The sequence below is a fragment of the Ochotona princeps genome, unplaced genomic scaffold, assembly GCF_030435755.1.
Source record: "Ochotona princeps isolate mOchPri1 unplaced genomic scaffold, mOchPri1.hap1 HAP1_SCAFFOLD_167, whole genome shotgun sequence".
Taxonomy (NCBI): Eukaryota; Metazoa; Chordata; class Mammalia; order Lagomorpha; family Ochotonidae; genus Ochotona; species Ochotona princeps.
Window position 1 is genome coordinate 12,501 of NW_026699128.1, and position 12,500 is coordinate 25,000.

Sequence of the window (12,500 nt, forward strand, 5' to 3'; positions counted from 1 at the left end):
CTCTCATGACCGTGGTGCGGAGCATGCTACTTTTCCTACAAGTTTCCCTTAGGTTAGAAAACACTGGAAATGACATCTCTTCCCCCCCACCACCACCACCACCACCACTCTCCATCGTTGTCTGTCCGGACACATTGTCTATCCTGACATGGTGTCGGTAAATTCCACTCACTCACTCACTCCCGGAATACAGATCATTCGAATTTACATTCGTGATTTCACCATTTATTTATTTATTTATTTTCTCCTCAATTCTCTCTCTGAGCTTTGGCTCAATATCTTGTCAAAATGCCATGTAAACACCTCTGGATGGGGCTCCGAGGCATATGGGTTTAGTTGTTGCTGTTGAGGTTCTGCGCACGTTTTGTCAGAAACGCTTAGTTCTCTCTCTCTCTCTCTCTCTCTCTCTCTCTCTCTCTCTCTCTCTCACACACACACACACACACACACACACACACACACACAGGTTTGAGGCCAAAGCTGTTGAAAAACCTGTTTGTATCCTAAACAGAGTTGTGTAGCGCTGAGAACCAGGATTCCATACTTTCTGTTCACCAACTTCTGAGTTCTCTAGGCCTGCATTTGGGGGGAAAAGTTCTGAACTGACTGGTGAAGTGGTGGAAGATTCCTCTCTCTCTCTCTCTCTTTCCATTTTTTTTTTTTAAACAAAGAAAAACCGGCAATGTTGTCACGGTGCTGGTGGAACCGCGGTTTCCACATTTTTGGCTCGCTCGCTCGCTCTCTAGCTTTCACCATCCTGTGTCATCTATGTCTGCTTATTGGAAGGACACAGCGACAAAGAGAAAAGGGAAGGAACTTGTGGGTGGAAGAATCTCTTCAAAGAGCTCGCTCTTTTGCTCGTCCTTGCCCCTCTCTCTTCCTCTCTCCTCTCTCTTCCTCTCTCTTCTTTCCTCCCATCTCCTCTGACACACCCGCTCCCCCCTTCCCCGCTCCAAACAAACTTGCTCACAAATCTCTCTCTCTCTCTCTTCCTCTCTCTCTCTCCCATGATTGACTTGCAAATGAATAAATACAAGAGTCTTAAAATGTGGTGTTCACATTAAAGGAAAATGTAACTAGTTTTCTGCCCACTTCAATGTTCCACACTGTTGGGGTGGTGGTGGTGGAAATCTTATTTTGCCTTCAGTGGAGTGGAGAGAGAGAAAAAAAAAAAGAAGGCATTCAACACCAGGTTGTTGAAATCCACTAAATATTCCTAAGGGTGCAGTAATTGGGCAACCAGGTGGCAACATTTGGTCGCTACACCGCAACCCTGAGTGCGATTGTGCTGAGTCAGGTGAGAGAAAACAAACACTTAAAGCATGTATTTGATTTACTTGGAAGCCAGCCTGCTGAGTGATGGCTTGGTGGTGGTTGAGCGGGGGGGGGGGGGGGGGGGGGAGGAGGAAAGGGGCATGGGGGGGGACTTTGACAAATCTTCGCACACGTGGGTGGCACAACATGAATTCTTCTTTAAGGAGTCCCGAACAACCCAACTTTTTCCTTTTTCCTTTGCTCTCTCTACTTTCTCTGACCCCTTTGATCCCTGCACTAGGATGCTGTCAAGTAAAAAGCAGTCCTCTCCTATCAGTGGGTGCTGGCTAATGAACCACTGTGAGGGAAGCGAAACACATCGGAAAGTGGCTTGGTGATGGAATACGCTGGGGTGCACCAGTGACACCCAGGAGGAGAAAAGCCAAGCCAAAACAAAAAGTGCCTCCCTGCCTGATACCACCCTCCCCTCCCCCACAAGCCCCAGGGAAGGAAGGAGGGAGAGAAGCTGTGTTTCACTGATGGTGGGTGGGTCTTGTGTGTACGTCTTGCAAGTCACCTCCCCAATCCACATCTCCTTTCCCAGGCCAGAGCTAGAGCCAGAGCCAGGGTCCAGGGTCCAGGGACATGTAAGGAGAAGCATGGGGCAGGCAGGGCACCCGCACCCCGCCTCCTCGTCAGAATGAGCCTCTGTGTGTGTGTGTGGGGGGGGTGTGCCCCAAGAAAGCAGCAGCCTTCGTTTCGGAAGCCACTGGCTTGAGGGACGCAACCTCTCATTCAATTCCAAGAGGCCTCATTCATTGCCTTCATTGAAATGCAAATGGTTGGTTCAAAGTCCCGTTGTCTGCCAAAGGCTTCACTTTCTCTCCGCTCCACCCAGAGCCATACCTGCCCTCAGGCGTTTGTCAGTGAAAGGATCTGCCTCTCCGACTGGGGCAAAGGTCAGCCACAGTCGGTCACTCCCCTTCGCTCGCTCTGGAAGTGCAAAGTGGGATCTGGCCGCTGCTTTCTGACTCGCATGGGGCAGACCATGAGTGGTTCTCAGGAACGGCTCCCTTCTGATGTGGCCTTTCCATCGGCATTATTGATTCACTCTTCCATCCATCACCTTAACTATGTGAACGCGTGTTATTAACCTGTGCGTGTACTTCTGTCACTCAAACAAGCAGAACTGCTCAACATCAAGCATCCCTCCCTCTCAATAGAACGATCTAGCTGAACCGATTACTCAAAACACAGACAGGAACCCCTTACCTGTCCTTGTGCAGGTGCGCGGGGCGGGGGTGGGGGGGCGGTGGGAGGGGTTGCAGGAATATACTAGGCCTGTGCCCCGTGCCAGGCCCGGTTCTCTGCTTGGATCGGCGTTGGACCGAGCGACCAGGACACAGCAGTCCAGAGCCTTACTTACATCTCACAGTCGGTGCCTGTTCAGAAAAAACAATTCCTCCATCCATCCATCCATCCATCCATCCATCCATCCATCCATTTTATTTTTATTGAAACTCAGATATATATATAGAGAGAAGGAGAGACAGAAAGAAATATCTCCTGCCCGCTGGCTGGTTCACTCCCCAAGTGGCCACCATGCTTCATAAAACTCATTTCTTATCCAGTTATAATTTCATTAAAATATCTCATGTTTCCCAATTGGATAAAAAACAAATGGTATCTAAAAGTCTGCATACGAACCAGCGTCGCAGCCCTATGATTTTATCCAAATGAAAATGCATATGAGAGAGTTATTTGCACCCTTACAGCTATCACAGCTCAATTCACAATAGCCAGATACGGGATCAACACAGATACCCATCAGCGGGTGACAGAATAAAGAAAATGTGGCACACAAACACTATAGAATACTACCCATTCATAAAAATTAATGAAATTGTAAAACCTGATATACTTTTTTTAAAAATTATTTTTTAATAATCTTACTTGGTTGATTAGGGAACAGAGTGTCAAGGGCTACAGGGTGAAAGTGGGAAATACCATTGTTTCCACATCAATATCATTTTACCCTGTATCTGGGGTCAGGGGAAAAAAAAAAAAAAAAAAAAAAAAGGGAAAAGCCCCACCCAACCTCCCACCCATCCCAGATCCCCAACGGGAGGCACGCTCTGAGGCTCCTGCTCATACAGTTCTGATACTTCATCAGTTCTAGACTGCTGCCAATGTCTCAGTTCCAATCGCAATGAACCCTATTCAGAATCCACTGGCTGACAGTCTCTTCATGGTTGGGGTTCTAAGATCAGCAGTTCAGTTGGAGGGATCTCTCTCCAAAGAAACTTCATCTGAGATGATCACAGGCCTGATTCCTGCGCGAGTCTGCTAGTACACAGTCCAACACCGTCCGTCACACCGATCGGCTTATGATCATGCTGGTCGTTGGGATTGCCGGGTTCGTTCTGTTTCCAGGCCTGTCTTCCTCGTGAACCGACGGGTGTCGTAGTCCGGTTCGATCCTGCCCGCTTCATATTCGGTCCTCACGCAGACCGGTTGGAGCTGCAGCCTAGTCGGGAAGTAGTTGTCCAGCAGGGGAGCCCACATTCCCCTGTCAGCTTTGCCTCCTCCCCCTGACTATCACATGTGCTGTTTGGGCGCTGCAACCACATCTGGTACGGCTCACCTCACCTTGGCATTCCTTATTGTGTACTAGTATGTGTCGCAACCGAACCTGGCTCGACCCACACTCTGTTCTGGCGCTCGGACTCACCAGCGGGTGATGTGAACAGGTTCAGCCTGGTCTTGCCCCCAATCCATGCCATGTGTATACCAGTGGGATAATTTCCATAGCCTGTTCTGGGCTGTTTCCTATTTGTGCTGCTTGCGCTTACCTGCAGGGACTGTGTCCTGCCAGAGGAGTTGCCCAGGCTCCTCCATCAGAAACTCTCCCAGTGCCAGGCTTCACGCATACCAGTGGGTCCATGAGCCAGCCCTGTTCAGTCCACCTCCTGTCCTAGCAGGAACAGTGGTGTTTCCTGACTGTTCTTCAACCCAATCTGGTTCTTATTGTTGGACGGTGAAGGATCCTGAGGTGGAGCCGGCAGCCACACGCCAGTCAGGAGGACCCTGTGCGCGCGTGCGCGTGTCTGTGTGTGTGAGTGTGTGTGTGTGTGTGGTTGGGAGGGGTGTGTGTGTGTGTGTGTGTGTGTGTGTGTGTGTGTGGTTGGGAGGGGTGTTGCTGAGAGAAGGAGAGACAGAAAGAAATATCTCCTGCCCGCTGGCTGGTTCCCTCCCCAAGTGGTCGGGGCTGAGCAGAACCAAAACCAGGAGCCGGGAGCTTCTTCCCGGTCGGTCTCCGCCACACAGGCGGCTGCCGATACCGAAGGCTTTGTGCCATCCTCGACCGCTTTTCCAGGCCACAGGCAGGGAGCTGGACGGAAGTGGGGCAGCTGGGACTCGAACCGGCACCCGTATGGGATCTCGGCACGTACAGGCCGAGAAATGGAGCCACTAGGCAACCGCACACGCCTGGCCCAAGCAACAACTCTTGCCTTCCCCTCGTCTTCTTGTTTGGTCCGGGGAGATGCACGCTGTCGACATCTCTGGCCCAGGCCTTGTATGTTTGGCACATACGGCCTGATGATCTATGGGTAGCTTGCTGTTTTAGTTCAGGCAGGCCTTAACGTGCTCTCCGACGGGAGCTACGGCCTAGCTGACAGGAGGAGTGCCTGCCTGCCTGCCTGCCTGCCTGCCTGCCTGCCTGGCGTTCCCCTAGCAGGCTGGCGGGCTCCCAGCCCCAGATCTTGGGACCGTCTGGGGGCTAATGCGGTCCGGCCGGCCTGCCTGATGTAATTTTTTCACCCAGGCAGTCCCGGCGCTTTGCTGACAGCTGGGTGTTGTGGCCTAATCCGGCTGGCCCGCCCGCCCGCCCGCCCGCCCGCAACGCACCCACCCACCCGCCCAGCCATTTTGGCTCTCTTTTTGCCTGACTGGGTGCAGCGCCCTAACTTGATTCCGGTTCTCACGCTCCCTCTCCACCACCCCCACCGCACCACCCCCGGTTCTTGCGTGCGCCAGTGGGTGCTGTGGCACAATCTGAGATGGCCCACCACCAGTCCCAGCTATCGCCATTGGGCTGGGGTACGGCAACCTAGCCTGGCCTGGTCCATCCCCAGCCCTCCTGCGAACTGTGGGGTGCTAGCCAGTTCACAGTTCAATCCAGCCTGGCTTGCGCCCCAACCCGGCCTGGCTAATTATATGTGTGTTTTGGAAGGCAGCTCTTCTCTGCGTTCACATCTATCTTTCTTTTCTTTAGGATTTAGTCACTAGGCTAACATGCCGGCCGGACCCAACCAACCAACTAACCAACCAACCAACCCCTTGTCTTTGATGGACCGTGGGTGGGTGGGTGGGTGGGGTGTGGAGGCGGAAGAGTTGGAGGGTCAGCTCACCATCTCTTATTCTGCGGAACTGAAGGGAAAGGGTGCTCTGAGGGAGAGACTGGGGCACCTGTGCCTGAGTTGTGGGTGTTGTGTGCGGTCGGCTCTGCGGACAAGTCAAGGGGACTTGAGGACGGCAGAGCAGGAGGACATATGGGCTGGCCTGTGCCCTTCCTGCCCGAGGATTTCTCTGGTGGATTGGGAATGAAAGGCCACTATGCCGACGTGAAGGCCTCACAGGTGGCCTTACCTGACACCTACTTCTCCCTCCATGTTCTGGATCCTGGCCAGGAACCACTCAGCGTGCAACCACTTCTGCTCACAAATTGGAAAGAGAAAGCTGTGTGATGCCCCCTCCTGGGATAGAGAGAGAGAGAGAGAGAGAGAGAGAGAGAGAGAGAGAGAGAGGTGAAGAGGCCCAATCCCAGCCTGGCTGCTCCCTTTCTCCTTTTCCTCATCTGGACCTTACCTGCAAATGGGGAACAGAGAAGACTGAATTGTTGTCACATTCTCACTAACTCAATTTCAATCTCTCTCTCTCTCTCTCTCTCTCTCTCTCTCTCTCTCTCTCTCTCTCTCTCCCCTCTTTTCCTCTCTCTCCTTTCACATCCCTAACCTGTTTCCATGGCACATCCTTTCTGTCCCTGAGGAACTTCTTGGGTCTTGCAAGAGCTCACAGGAAGGACAGGCAGACGCAAGGGCGCTGCAGAATAGCTTCACTGGCTTTTCCTCCACTTTCATGTCCCTGTGGCTCCACTTCTGATCTAGCTCCCTGTTTGTGCCCTGGGAAAACAGCGGAGGGTGGTCCAAGTGTACGGGACCCTGCACCTGTGTGGGAGGCCTGGAAGAAACTCCCAGCGCCTGGATTCGGATCGGATCCAGTCAGCTCCGGCCGTGGTTGTGGCCATTTGGGGAGTGCACCGGCGGATGGAAATCTTTCTGTCCGTCTGTCTCTCCTTCTCTCTGCAAATCTGCCTTCCCAATGAAAATAAGTCAACCTCAAGGCCAAATAAATAAATAAAAATAAAACTAGAGAACAGAAAGTGAAAGCAAGACAGTGGGGGATACTGGCATTGTGGCACCGCACACACGCTCAACAGCCTGTCAGCAGACACACTGGCCTTGCCGTATGGGAACACCGATTTCATCTTGTTCCTGGCTCCTGGCTTCGGCCTAGCTTGGCCTCAGCTGCTGTGACACAGGAGGGAGAGAGCCCTTCCACACTTTGTGACAATACCGCCTAGGGAGGGACATCCAGGAGAGACAAGGGTGGAGGAAAGGTCTCTTGGCACATATTGTGGGAACGGACTTGGGGTGAGGCGCTGACTGGGTTGTAGCTGTGTGTGTATAGGGAAATCTTTGCTGTACCAATGTGGTTGGGGACATTGAGATGGACTGAACCGGGTTTCTGATTTTTGTGAGACAGTCTTTCTCTCTCTCTCTCTCTCTCTCTCTCTCTCTCTCTCTCTCTCTCTCTCTCTCTCTCTCTCTCTCTCTCTCATTACTGGATGAGGTTCCCCGGGAGAGCTGGGCTTGGAAAAACGTGGCCCAAGGGATGAATCTGGAACTGACCCCTGGGCTCGAGACTCAGTGTTGTCGTTGTGATCTCTTGTCTTTGCTCTTCCTGCTCCCCCATCCTTCATCTTCCCCGTCCCATCGCAACCCCAACTGACTCCAAACCAGAAACCCCAGCGTGTTTCAAGAATCCACTCGTGCTGTCTGCGCGCCATCTAGTGGCCACAGTATCGGATCGGACAAGAGGCGAAAGCCAAGATGGCGCTGACGGCAGAAGCCAAGATGGCGCCCGCGTCTGAACAAGTCTCGCGTCTCGCGAGGCCTCGGGGTGGTGGTCGGCGTGGAGTTTGGGGGGGTCGAGGAAGGAGGAGGGAGGGAGGGAGGGAGGGAGAGAGTCGGTCTGGCGCAGGCGCAGTAAGCACAGTCGGGCTTCTGGCTTGCTGGCTGAGCAGTGGCGGCGGTGCCGGCGGTGGGGGGAGGGGGGAGGGGGGAGGGGGCCGCGGCGGCAGAAACCGTCCTTCCGCCGGGCCGGGACTGCACTGTGCGCGCCTCTCTAGGTGCTCCTGCCACGTCCAGGCGGGGGGATCTGTTACCTTCCCAGGGATGTTGCCTTAGTTCTTTCTTCTTGGATCTCTCCATTCCTTTTAGGCTCTGTTTCTCTCTCTCTTTCTCTGTTTTGCTCGCCGATTCCCGCTTTCCTCTCTTTCTTTCTTTCGCTTTCTCCTTTTCACTGTCTCCTCTCCTTCTCCCACTCCCCTACATCTCCTAGAATTTCACTTGTGACTCCCACCTTTATTTGACAGTCTTCATCCTTACATTCTCTGCCTTCCCCTAGGTTGTTCTTGAGTTGTTTTTTCTCGTTCAATCTTTATAGGCCTTTCTCTCGCGTCCTCATTCTGGATTTATTTTCTTCCCTCATCGGTGTGTGTCTGGCCGTTGTACCTGCGTGTGTGTGTGTGTGTGTGTGTGTGTGTGTGTGTGTGTGTTCTCCCCTAATGTTTCCATTGCTTCCCTTTATGTTGTCTTTCTCTTTTCTTAGTTTTTGTCTTTCTTCTTCTTCTTCTTTTTTTTTTTTTGTATTCTTACCTTTGCCTTCCTTTCAGTTCTCATTCTCTCCTCCCCCCAGCCCCCCCCCCCCCGTTTCTCTCTCCCTTTTCTCTCTCTCTCAATGTCGGTGTTTTCATTTTATTTTCTGTCTGCCTTCTTCCTTTACCTTTGGCTTCCTTGGTCCTTCTTAACTTGTTTCTCTCTTCTCTTTCAACCTATATATGTTTTTCTCTCGCGTCCTCATGCTGGATTTATTATCTTGCCTCATCTGTTTTACTCGTGTGTGTCTGTTTTTTTTTTTTTTTCCCCCCAAAAATTTTGTTCTACTGTGTCCATTGCTTCCCTTTATGTTGTCTTTCTCCTTTCCTAGTTTTTGGTCTTCCTGGTTTTTTTTTTTTTTTTTCTTTCTTTCTTAGTTTTGCCTTCCTTTCAGTTCTCATTCTCTCTCTCTCCCCCCCCCCCCCGTTTCTCTCTCCCTTTTCTCTCTCAATGTCGGTGTTTTCATTTTATTTTCTGTCTGCCGTTTTCCTTTACCTGTGTGTGACCAAGTCTATCCACCCTTCCCCCAAGACTGTACTGATAGGTCAGATGTATCCTGTCACAGTAGATGCGTGGTCACTCACTACTACAACTCGATTCTCCCCAAGCCACGCGACCTGGTGTTCCATGCATCAACACCGAATGTTAACATTTCACCAGTGACGGTCACGACACAGTTTGGTTCTAAATGAGAGGCAAGGCAAAGCAACCGACCTGGCGGCCGGGACCAGCCAGCACCCCCTGCGAGGGGAGGGAGGGAGGGCGGCAGTGACACACATTTCCCTGCCTATCTCGGCTTCATTGCCTGGCTGCGTGCATCCAGCGTGCTGTCCCTTTGTCCCTTGGTGCTGGCTGTCTGACTCCACCTGGTGGCAGCCGTGCTGTAGCTGTAGAGCATTCTGGAGCCGGCAAGGGCGAGCAAGTGGGTGGAGAGCCCGGGACAGGATGTGACAAAGTCCCCAAGCTGCAGGCGGGAGAGTCCCAGCCCTGCTGGGACCTTGGTGGCTCGTGTGCTGTTCGGAGATTGAGCCTGGAGGCTTGCAAGTGAGCAGGCAGGCAGCTGCGGGGGTGGGTAGGTGTCTGCTCGCTCCCGATTGTAACCGGGCTGGAGTACCGCTAGAGTGCATGGGGTCGACCAGCACACCCTTTATCACTGCCACCGTGCACTAGGGGACTCGATCGGGGCCGTCGGCGGGGCTGCGAGGCCACGGCCACCGGCCCGACACTTGTCGCCTGCACTAGGGGACCCGGTCGGGACCGTTGGTGGGGCTTGAGGCCACGGCCGCCGGCCCAGACGCTTGTCGCCTGCACAAGGGGACCCGGTTGGGGCCGTTGGCGGGGCTGCGAGGCCACGGCCACCGGCCCAGACACTTGTCGCCTGCACTAGGGGACCCGGCCGGGGCCGTTGGCGGGGCTTGAGGCCACGGCCGCCGGCCCAACACTTGTCGCCTGCACTAGGGGACCCGGCTGGGGCCGTTGGCGGGGCTGAGGCCCTGGGCCGCCGGCCCGACACTTGTCACCCGCACCCTAGGGGGACCTGGTCGGGGCCGTTGGCGGGGCTGCGAGGCCACGGCCACCGGCCCGACACTTGTCGCCTGCACTAGGGGACCCGGCCGGGGCCGTTGGCGGGGCTGAGGCCCTGGGCCGCCGGCCCGACACTTGTCACCCGCACCCTAGGGGGACCTGGTCGGGGCCGTTGGTGGGGCTGTAGAGTTGTTTGCTTTTCTCTAACTCCTGGGGTCGACCAGGTGGCCACAGGAGCATGCCCTGTGGGCGATGGCTGTGTTTTTGGGGACTTGTGACCCGGGCCCCCATCTGAGGGGCGGCTGTGTCCCATAGGTTGTCCCTGTTGTCCCCTGGAAGGGCATTTCTACACCTGCAGTTGTCATTTTGGATCTGCAGGTAGGTGCTGACACGCTGTCTCCTGGTGACTGTCACCGGAAGAGCTGGGCCCCTGGGTTCGCGTCTGGGGCGGTAGGGGGGAGCGCGATGGGCTGCCGGCGGCCTGGCGCTGGACTGCGTTCCCCCTGCCCATCCGGTGCCGAGCTCCCTGCCTGGGTTCGTGCGGGAGCTTGGTGTGCGATCCTGGTTTAGCCCTGCGACGGTGCCACCATCTCCGGCTTAGAATTTGCCCCGAGAGCGGCAGAGGTGAGGCTGGGCGCTGGGTCCTATACCCGTGTCCGTCTTCTGCCGCAGGTGGCCCGCTGCGTAGTGGTGGCTGACAGAACCCCCTCAGAACTGAGTCTCAGTGGTCGTCGGCCTTATGCCGCGTGTGCGTGTCAGGCGTTCCTCCGCTGGGGTTGGCCACCGCTGCTGAAGAGGCAAGGGGCTGGCGAGGCTGCCGACGGACCCCCCCCTGGCAGCTGTCCTCGCTGGGCGTGACCCCCTGTGCCTCGCGTGATGTCATAATCCTAGACCGAGACTTGACCGATGTGGTGATGTGGCGCTCTCCTGGGCCGGGCCTAAGCCGCTTACAGACGAGGGACGGCCATTCATGGCGAATGCTGCCGAGCTGCTCGTTCTGTCTTGCGGGCTCCTGGTTCCTCTTTCCCCTGCCTCGGCGTGGTGGGAGAGGCCAGGGGTGCGGAATCCGGCTCGATCTCCGCTCCCTCTGCCTTGTGCCGCCTGAAGGTGCTGGCGTTGGGGGTCCAGGCGGGGGTCCTCGGACGTGGCGGACACCCTTCGCCCTCTGCCGTGTCAGTGTGTCATGGTGTGTGGGCGGGCCCCGTCCCGCGGTGGTGGTGCGGGGCTTGTCTGGCAGAGTCTGACCCTGCTCAGCTCTCTGCGGTGCTCCTGGAGCGGTCCAGGTCGTTTGCCTCTCAGGCGCCTGGAACCGAGTGGTGCCGTCGCTCCTTCACTGCCCCGGTGTGCTCTCTCCCGGGTGTGCCGTCGCAGCCTCGCTGGCGTGTGCTGCTTGGTGCGTGGGAGTCCCTGGGGGGTCGAGGCGGTAAGGAAGAGGCAGCGTGGGTGCAGCGCAGGCCCGTCGCCGCCGCTGCTGCTGCCGCCTGTGGCCTTGCTTGGCCGCTGGTGTCCCCTGCGCGTCTGTGGGGGCAGGTGGCTTCCTTTCCTCTACCGCAGACCCCTCCGCCCGGCTTCGGGCTCGCCCCGCGGGTTGGGTGTTGCTCCCTCGAAGGGCCCTCTCGGCCTGGTGAGAGGTGCGCTCGGGGTTGGTGGGGTGCGGCCCACCTTCGGTGAGAAAAGCCTTCTCTAGCGATCCGACAGGGACGTGCCTTACGTGATGGGGTGCCGTATCCCCCGCTTGTCGCCGTTCCTTCCCTCCTGGTGTGTGTCGGTAGCCACGCTGCTGACGACGCGGATGGCTCGGGTTCGTTGTGCGTTAGGTGGCGATGGTCGCTCGTTCCCTCCGCCCTCCCCTCGGGGAGTGTGTGGGGGTTACGCGTGGGCTCTTCTGGCCCCCTTCCGCTGGGGGCCGGACGCTGCCTCTCGCACCTCTACCTCGCCGTGGCCCGTGCCTCCCCCCTCTGGGTCGGGGGAGGGTCCCGCTGGGCCGGGCCGGGTGTGTCCCGGTGCCTACTGTGGGCCTGACGGAGGGGCTCCTGTGGTCGCTCGCACGCACGCATGCGGTGCGCGTGTGTCGCCTCCGGTGTGTGGCCTTCCGCTTGCCACCTGGGGCCCTGGGGTTGTGTGTGGCTTTGTCCCGTGCTGTGCCCCTGTGGCCCTGGTGGTGGGGTGGCTCTGCTCGCTTCCCGCCCTGGGCTTGCCGTTGGCCCGCTGGCCGGTCACCGCCGGCGAGGGTGGTGCGGTGGGGCCACGGGTTTGGGCCTGTTGGGTCTCCCCTCGGCCGCGTCGGCCTTGGGAGCGTTCCTGCGGGGTTACGGCCCTCGGGACCGGGGCCCGGATGTTGGCGGATGGAGGCCGGGATCCGGCAGCAGGTAGGCGCCCGGCGTGTGGGCGTTGGCGGCGTCGCGTTGGGGGCCCCGGTGGGGGGGCCTCAGGCGCGCGTCGGGGAACGCGTGGGGGTCGCTGGAGGCGGGCTCCGGTGTCCCAGGCGTGTCACGGGACCGCCCGGGTGTGGGCGGTGGCATCCCGTGTCTGTTTTCCGGGAGGGACCCGGCTTTCGTTGGCCCGAGGTGTTCCCTCGTGGCTCCCCGTCGCGCTTCTGGTGCCTCTCCCCCGTGGTCTGATGCCACCCCCCCATATAGGTACCCCCCTCGCCGCCCGCTGCGGCCTCGTGTCGCTGGCGTGTGGCGTTGAGCGCTCTTTGGGGTCGGGGGTCGGTTGGCT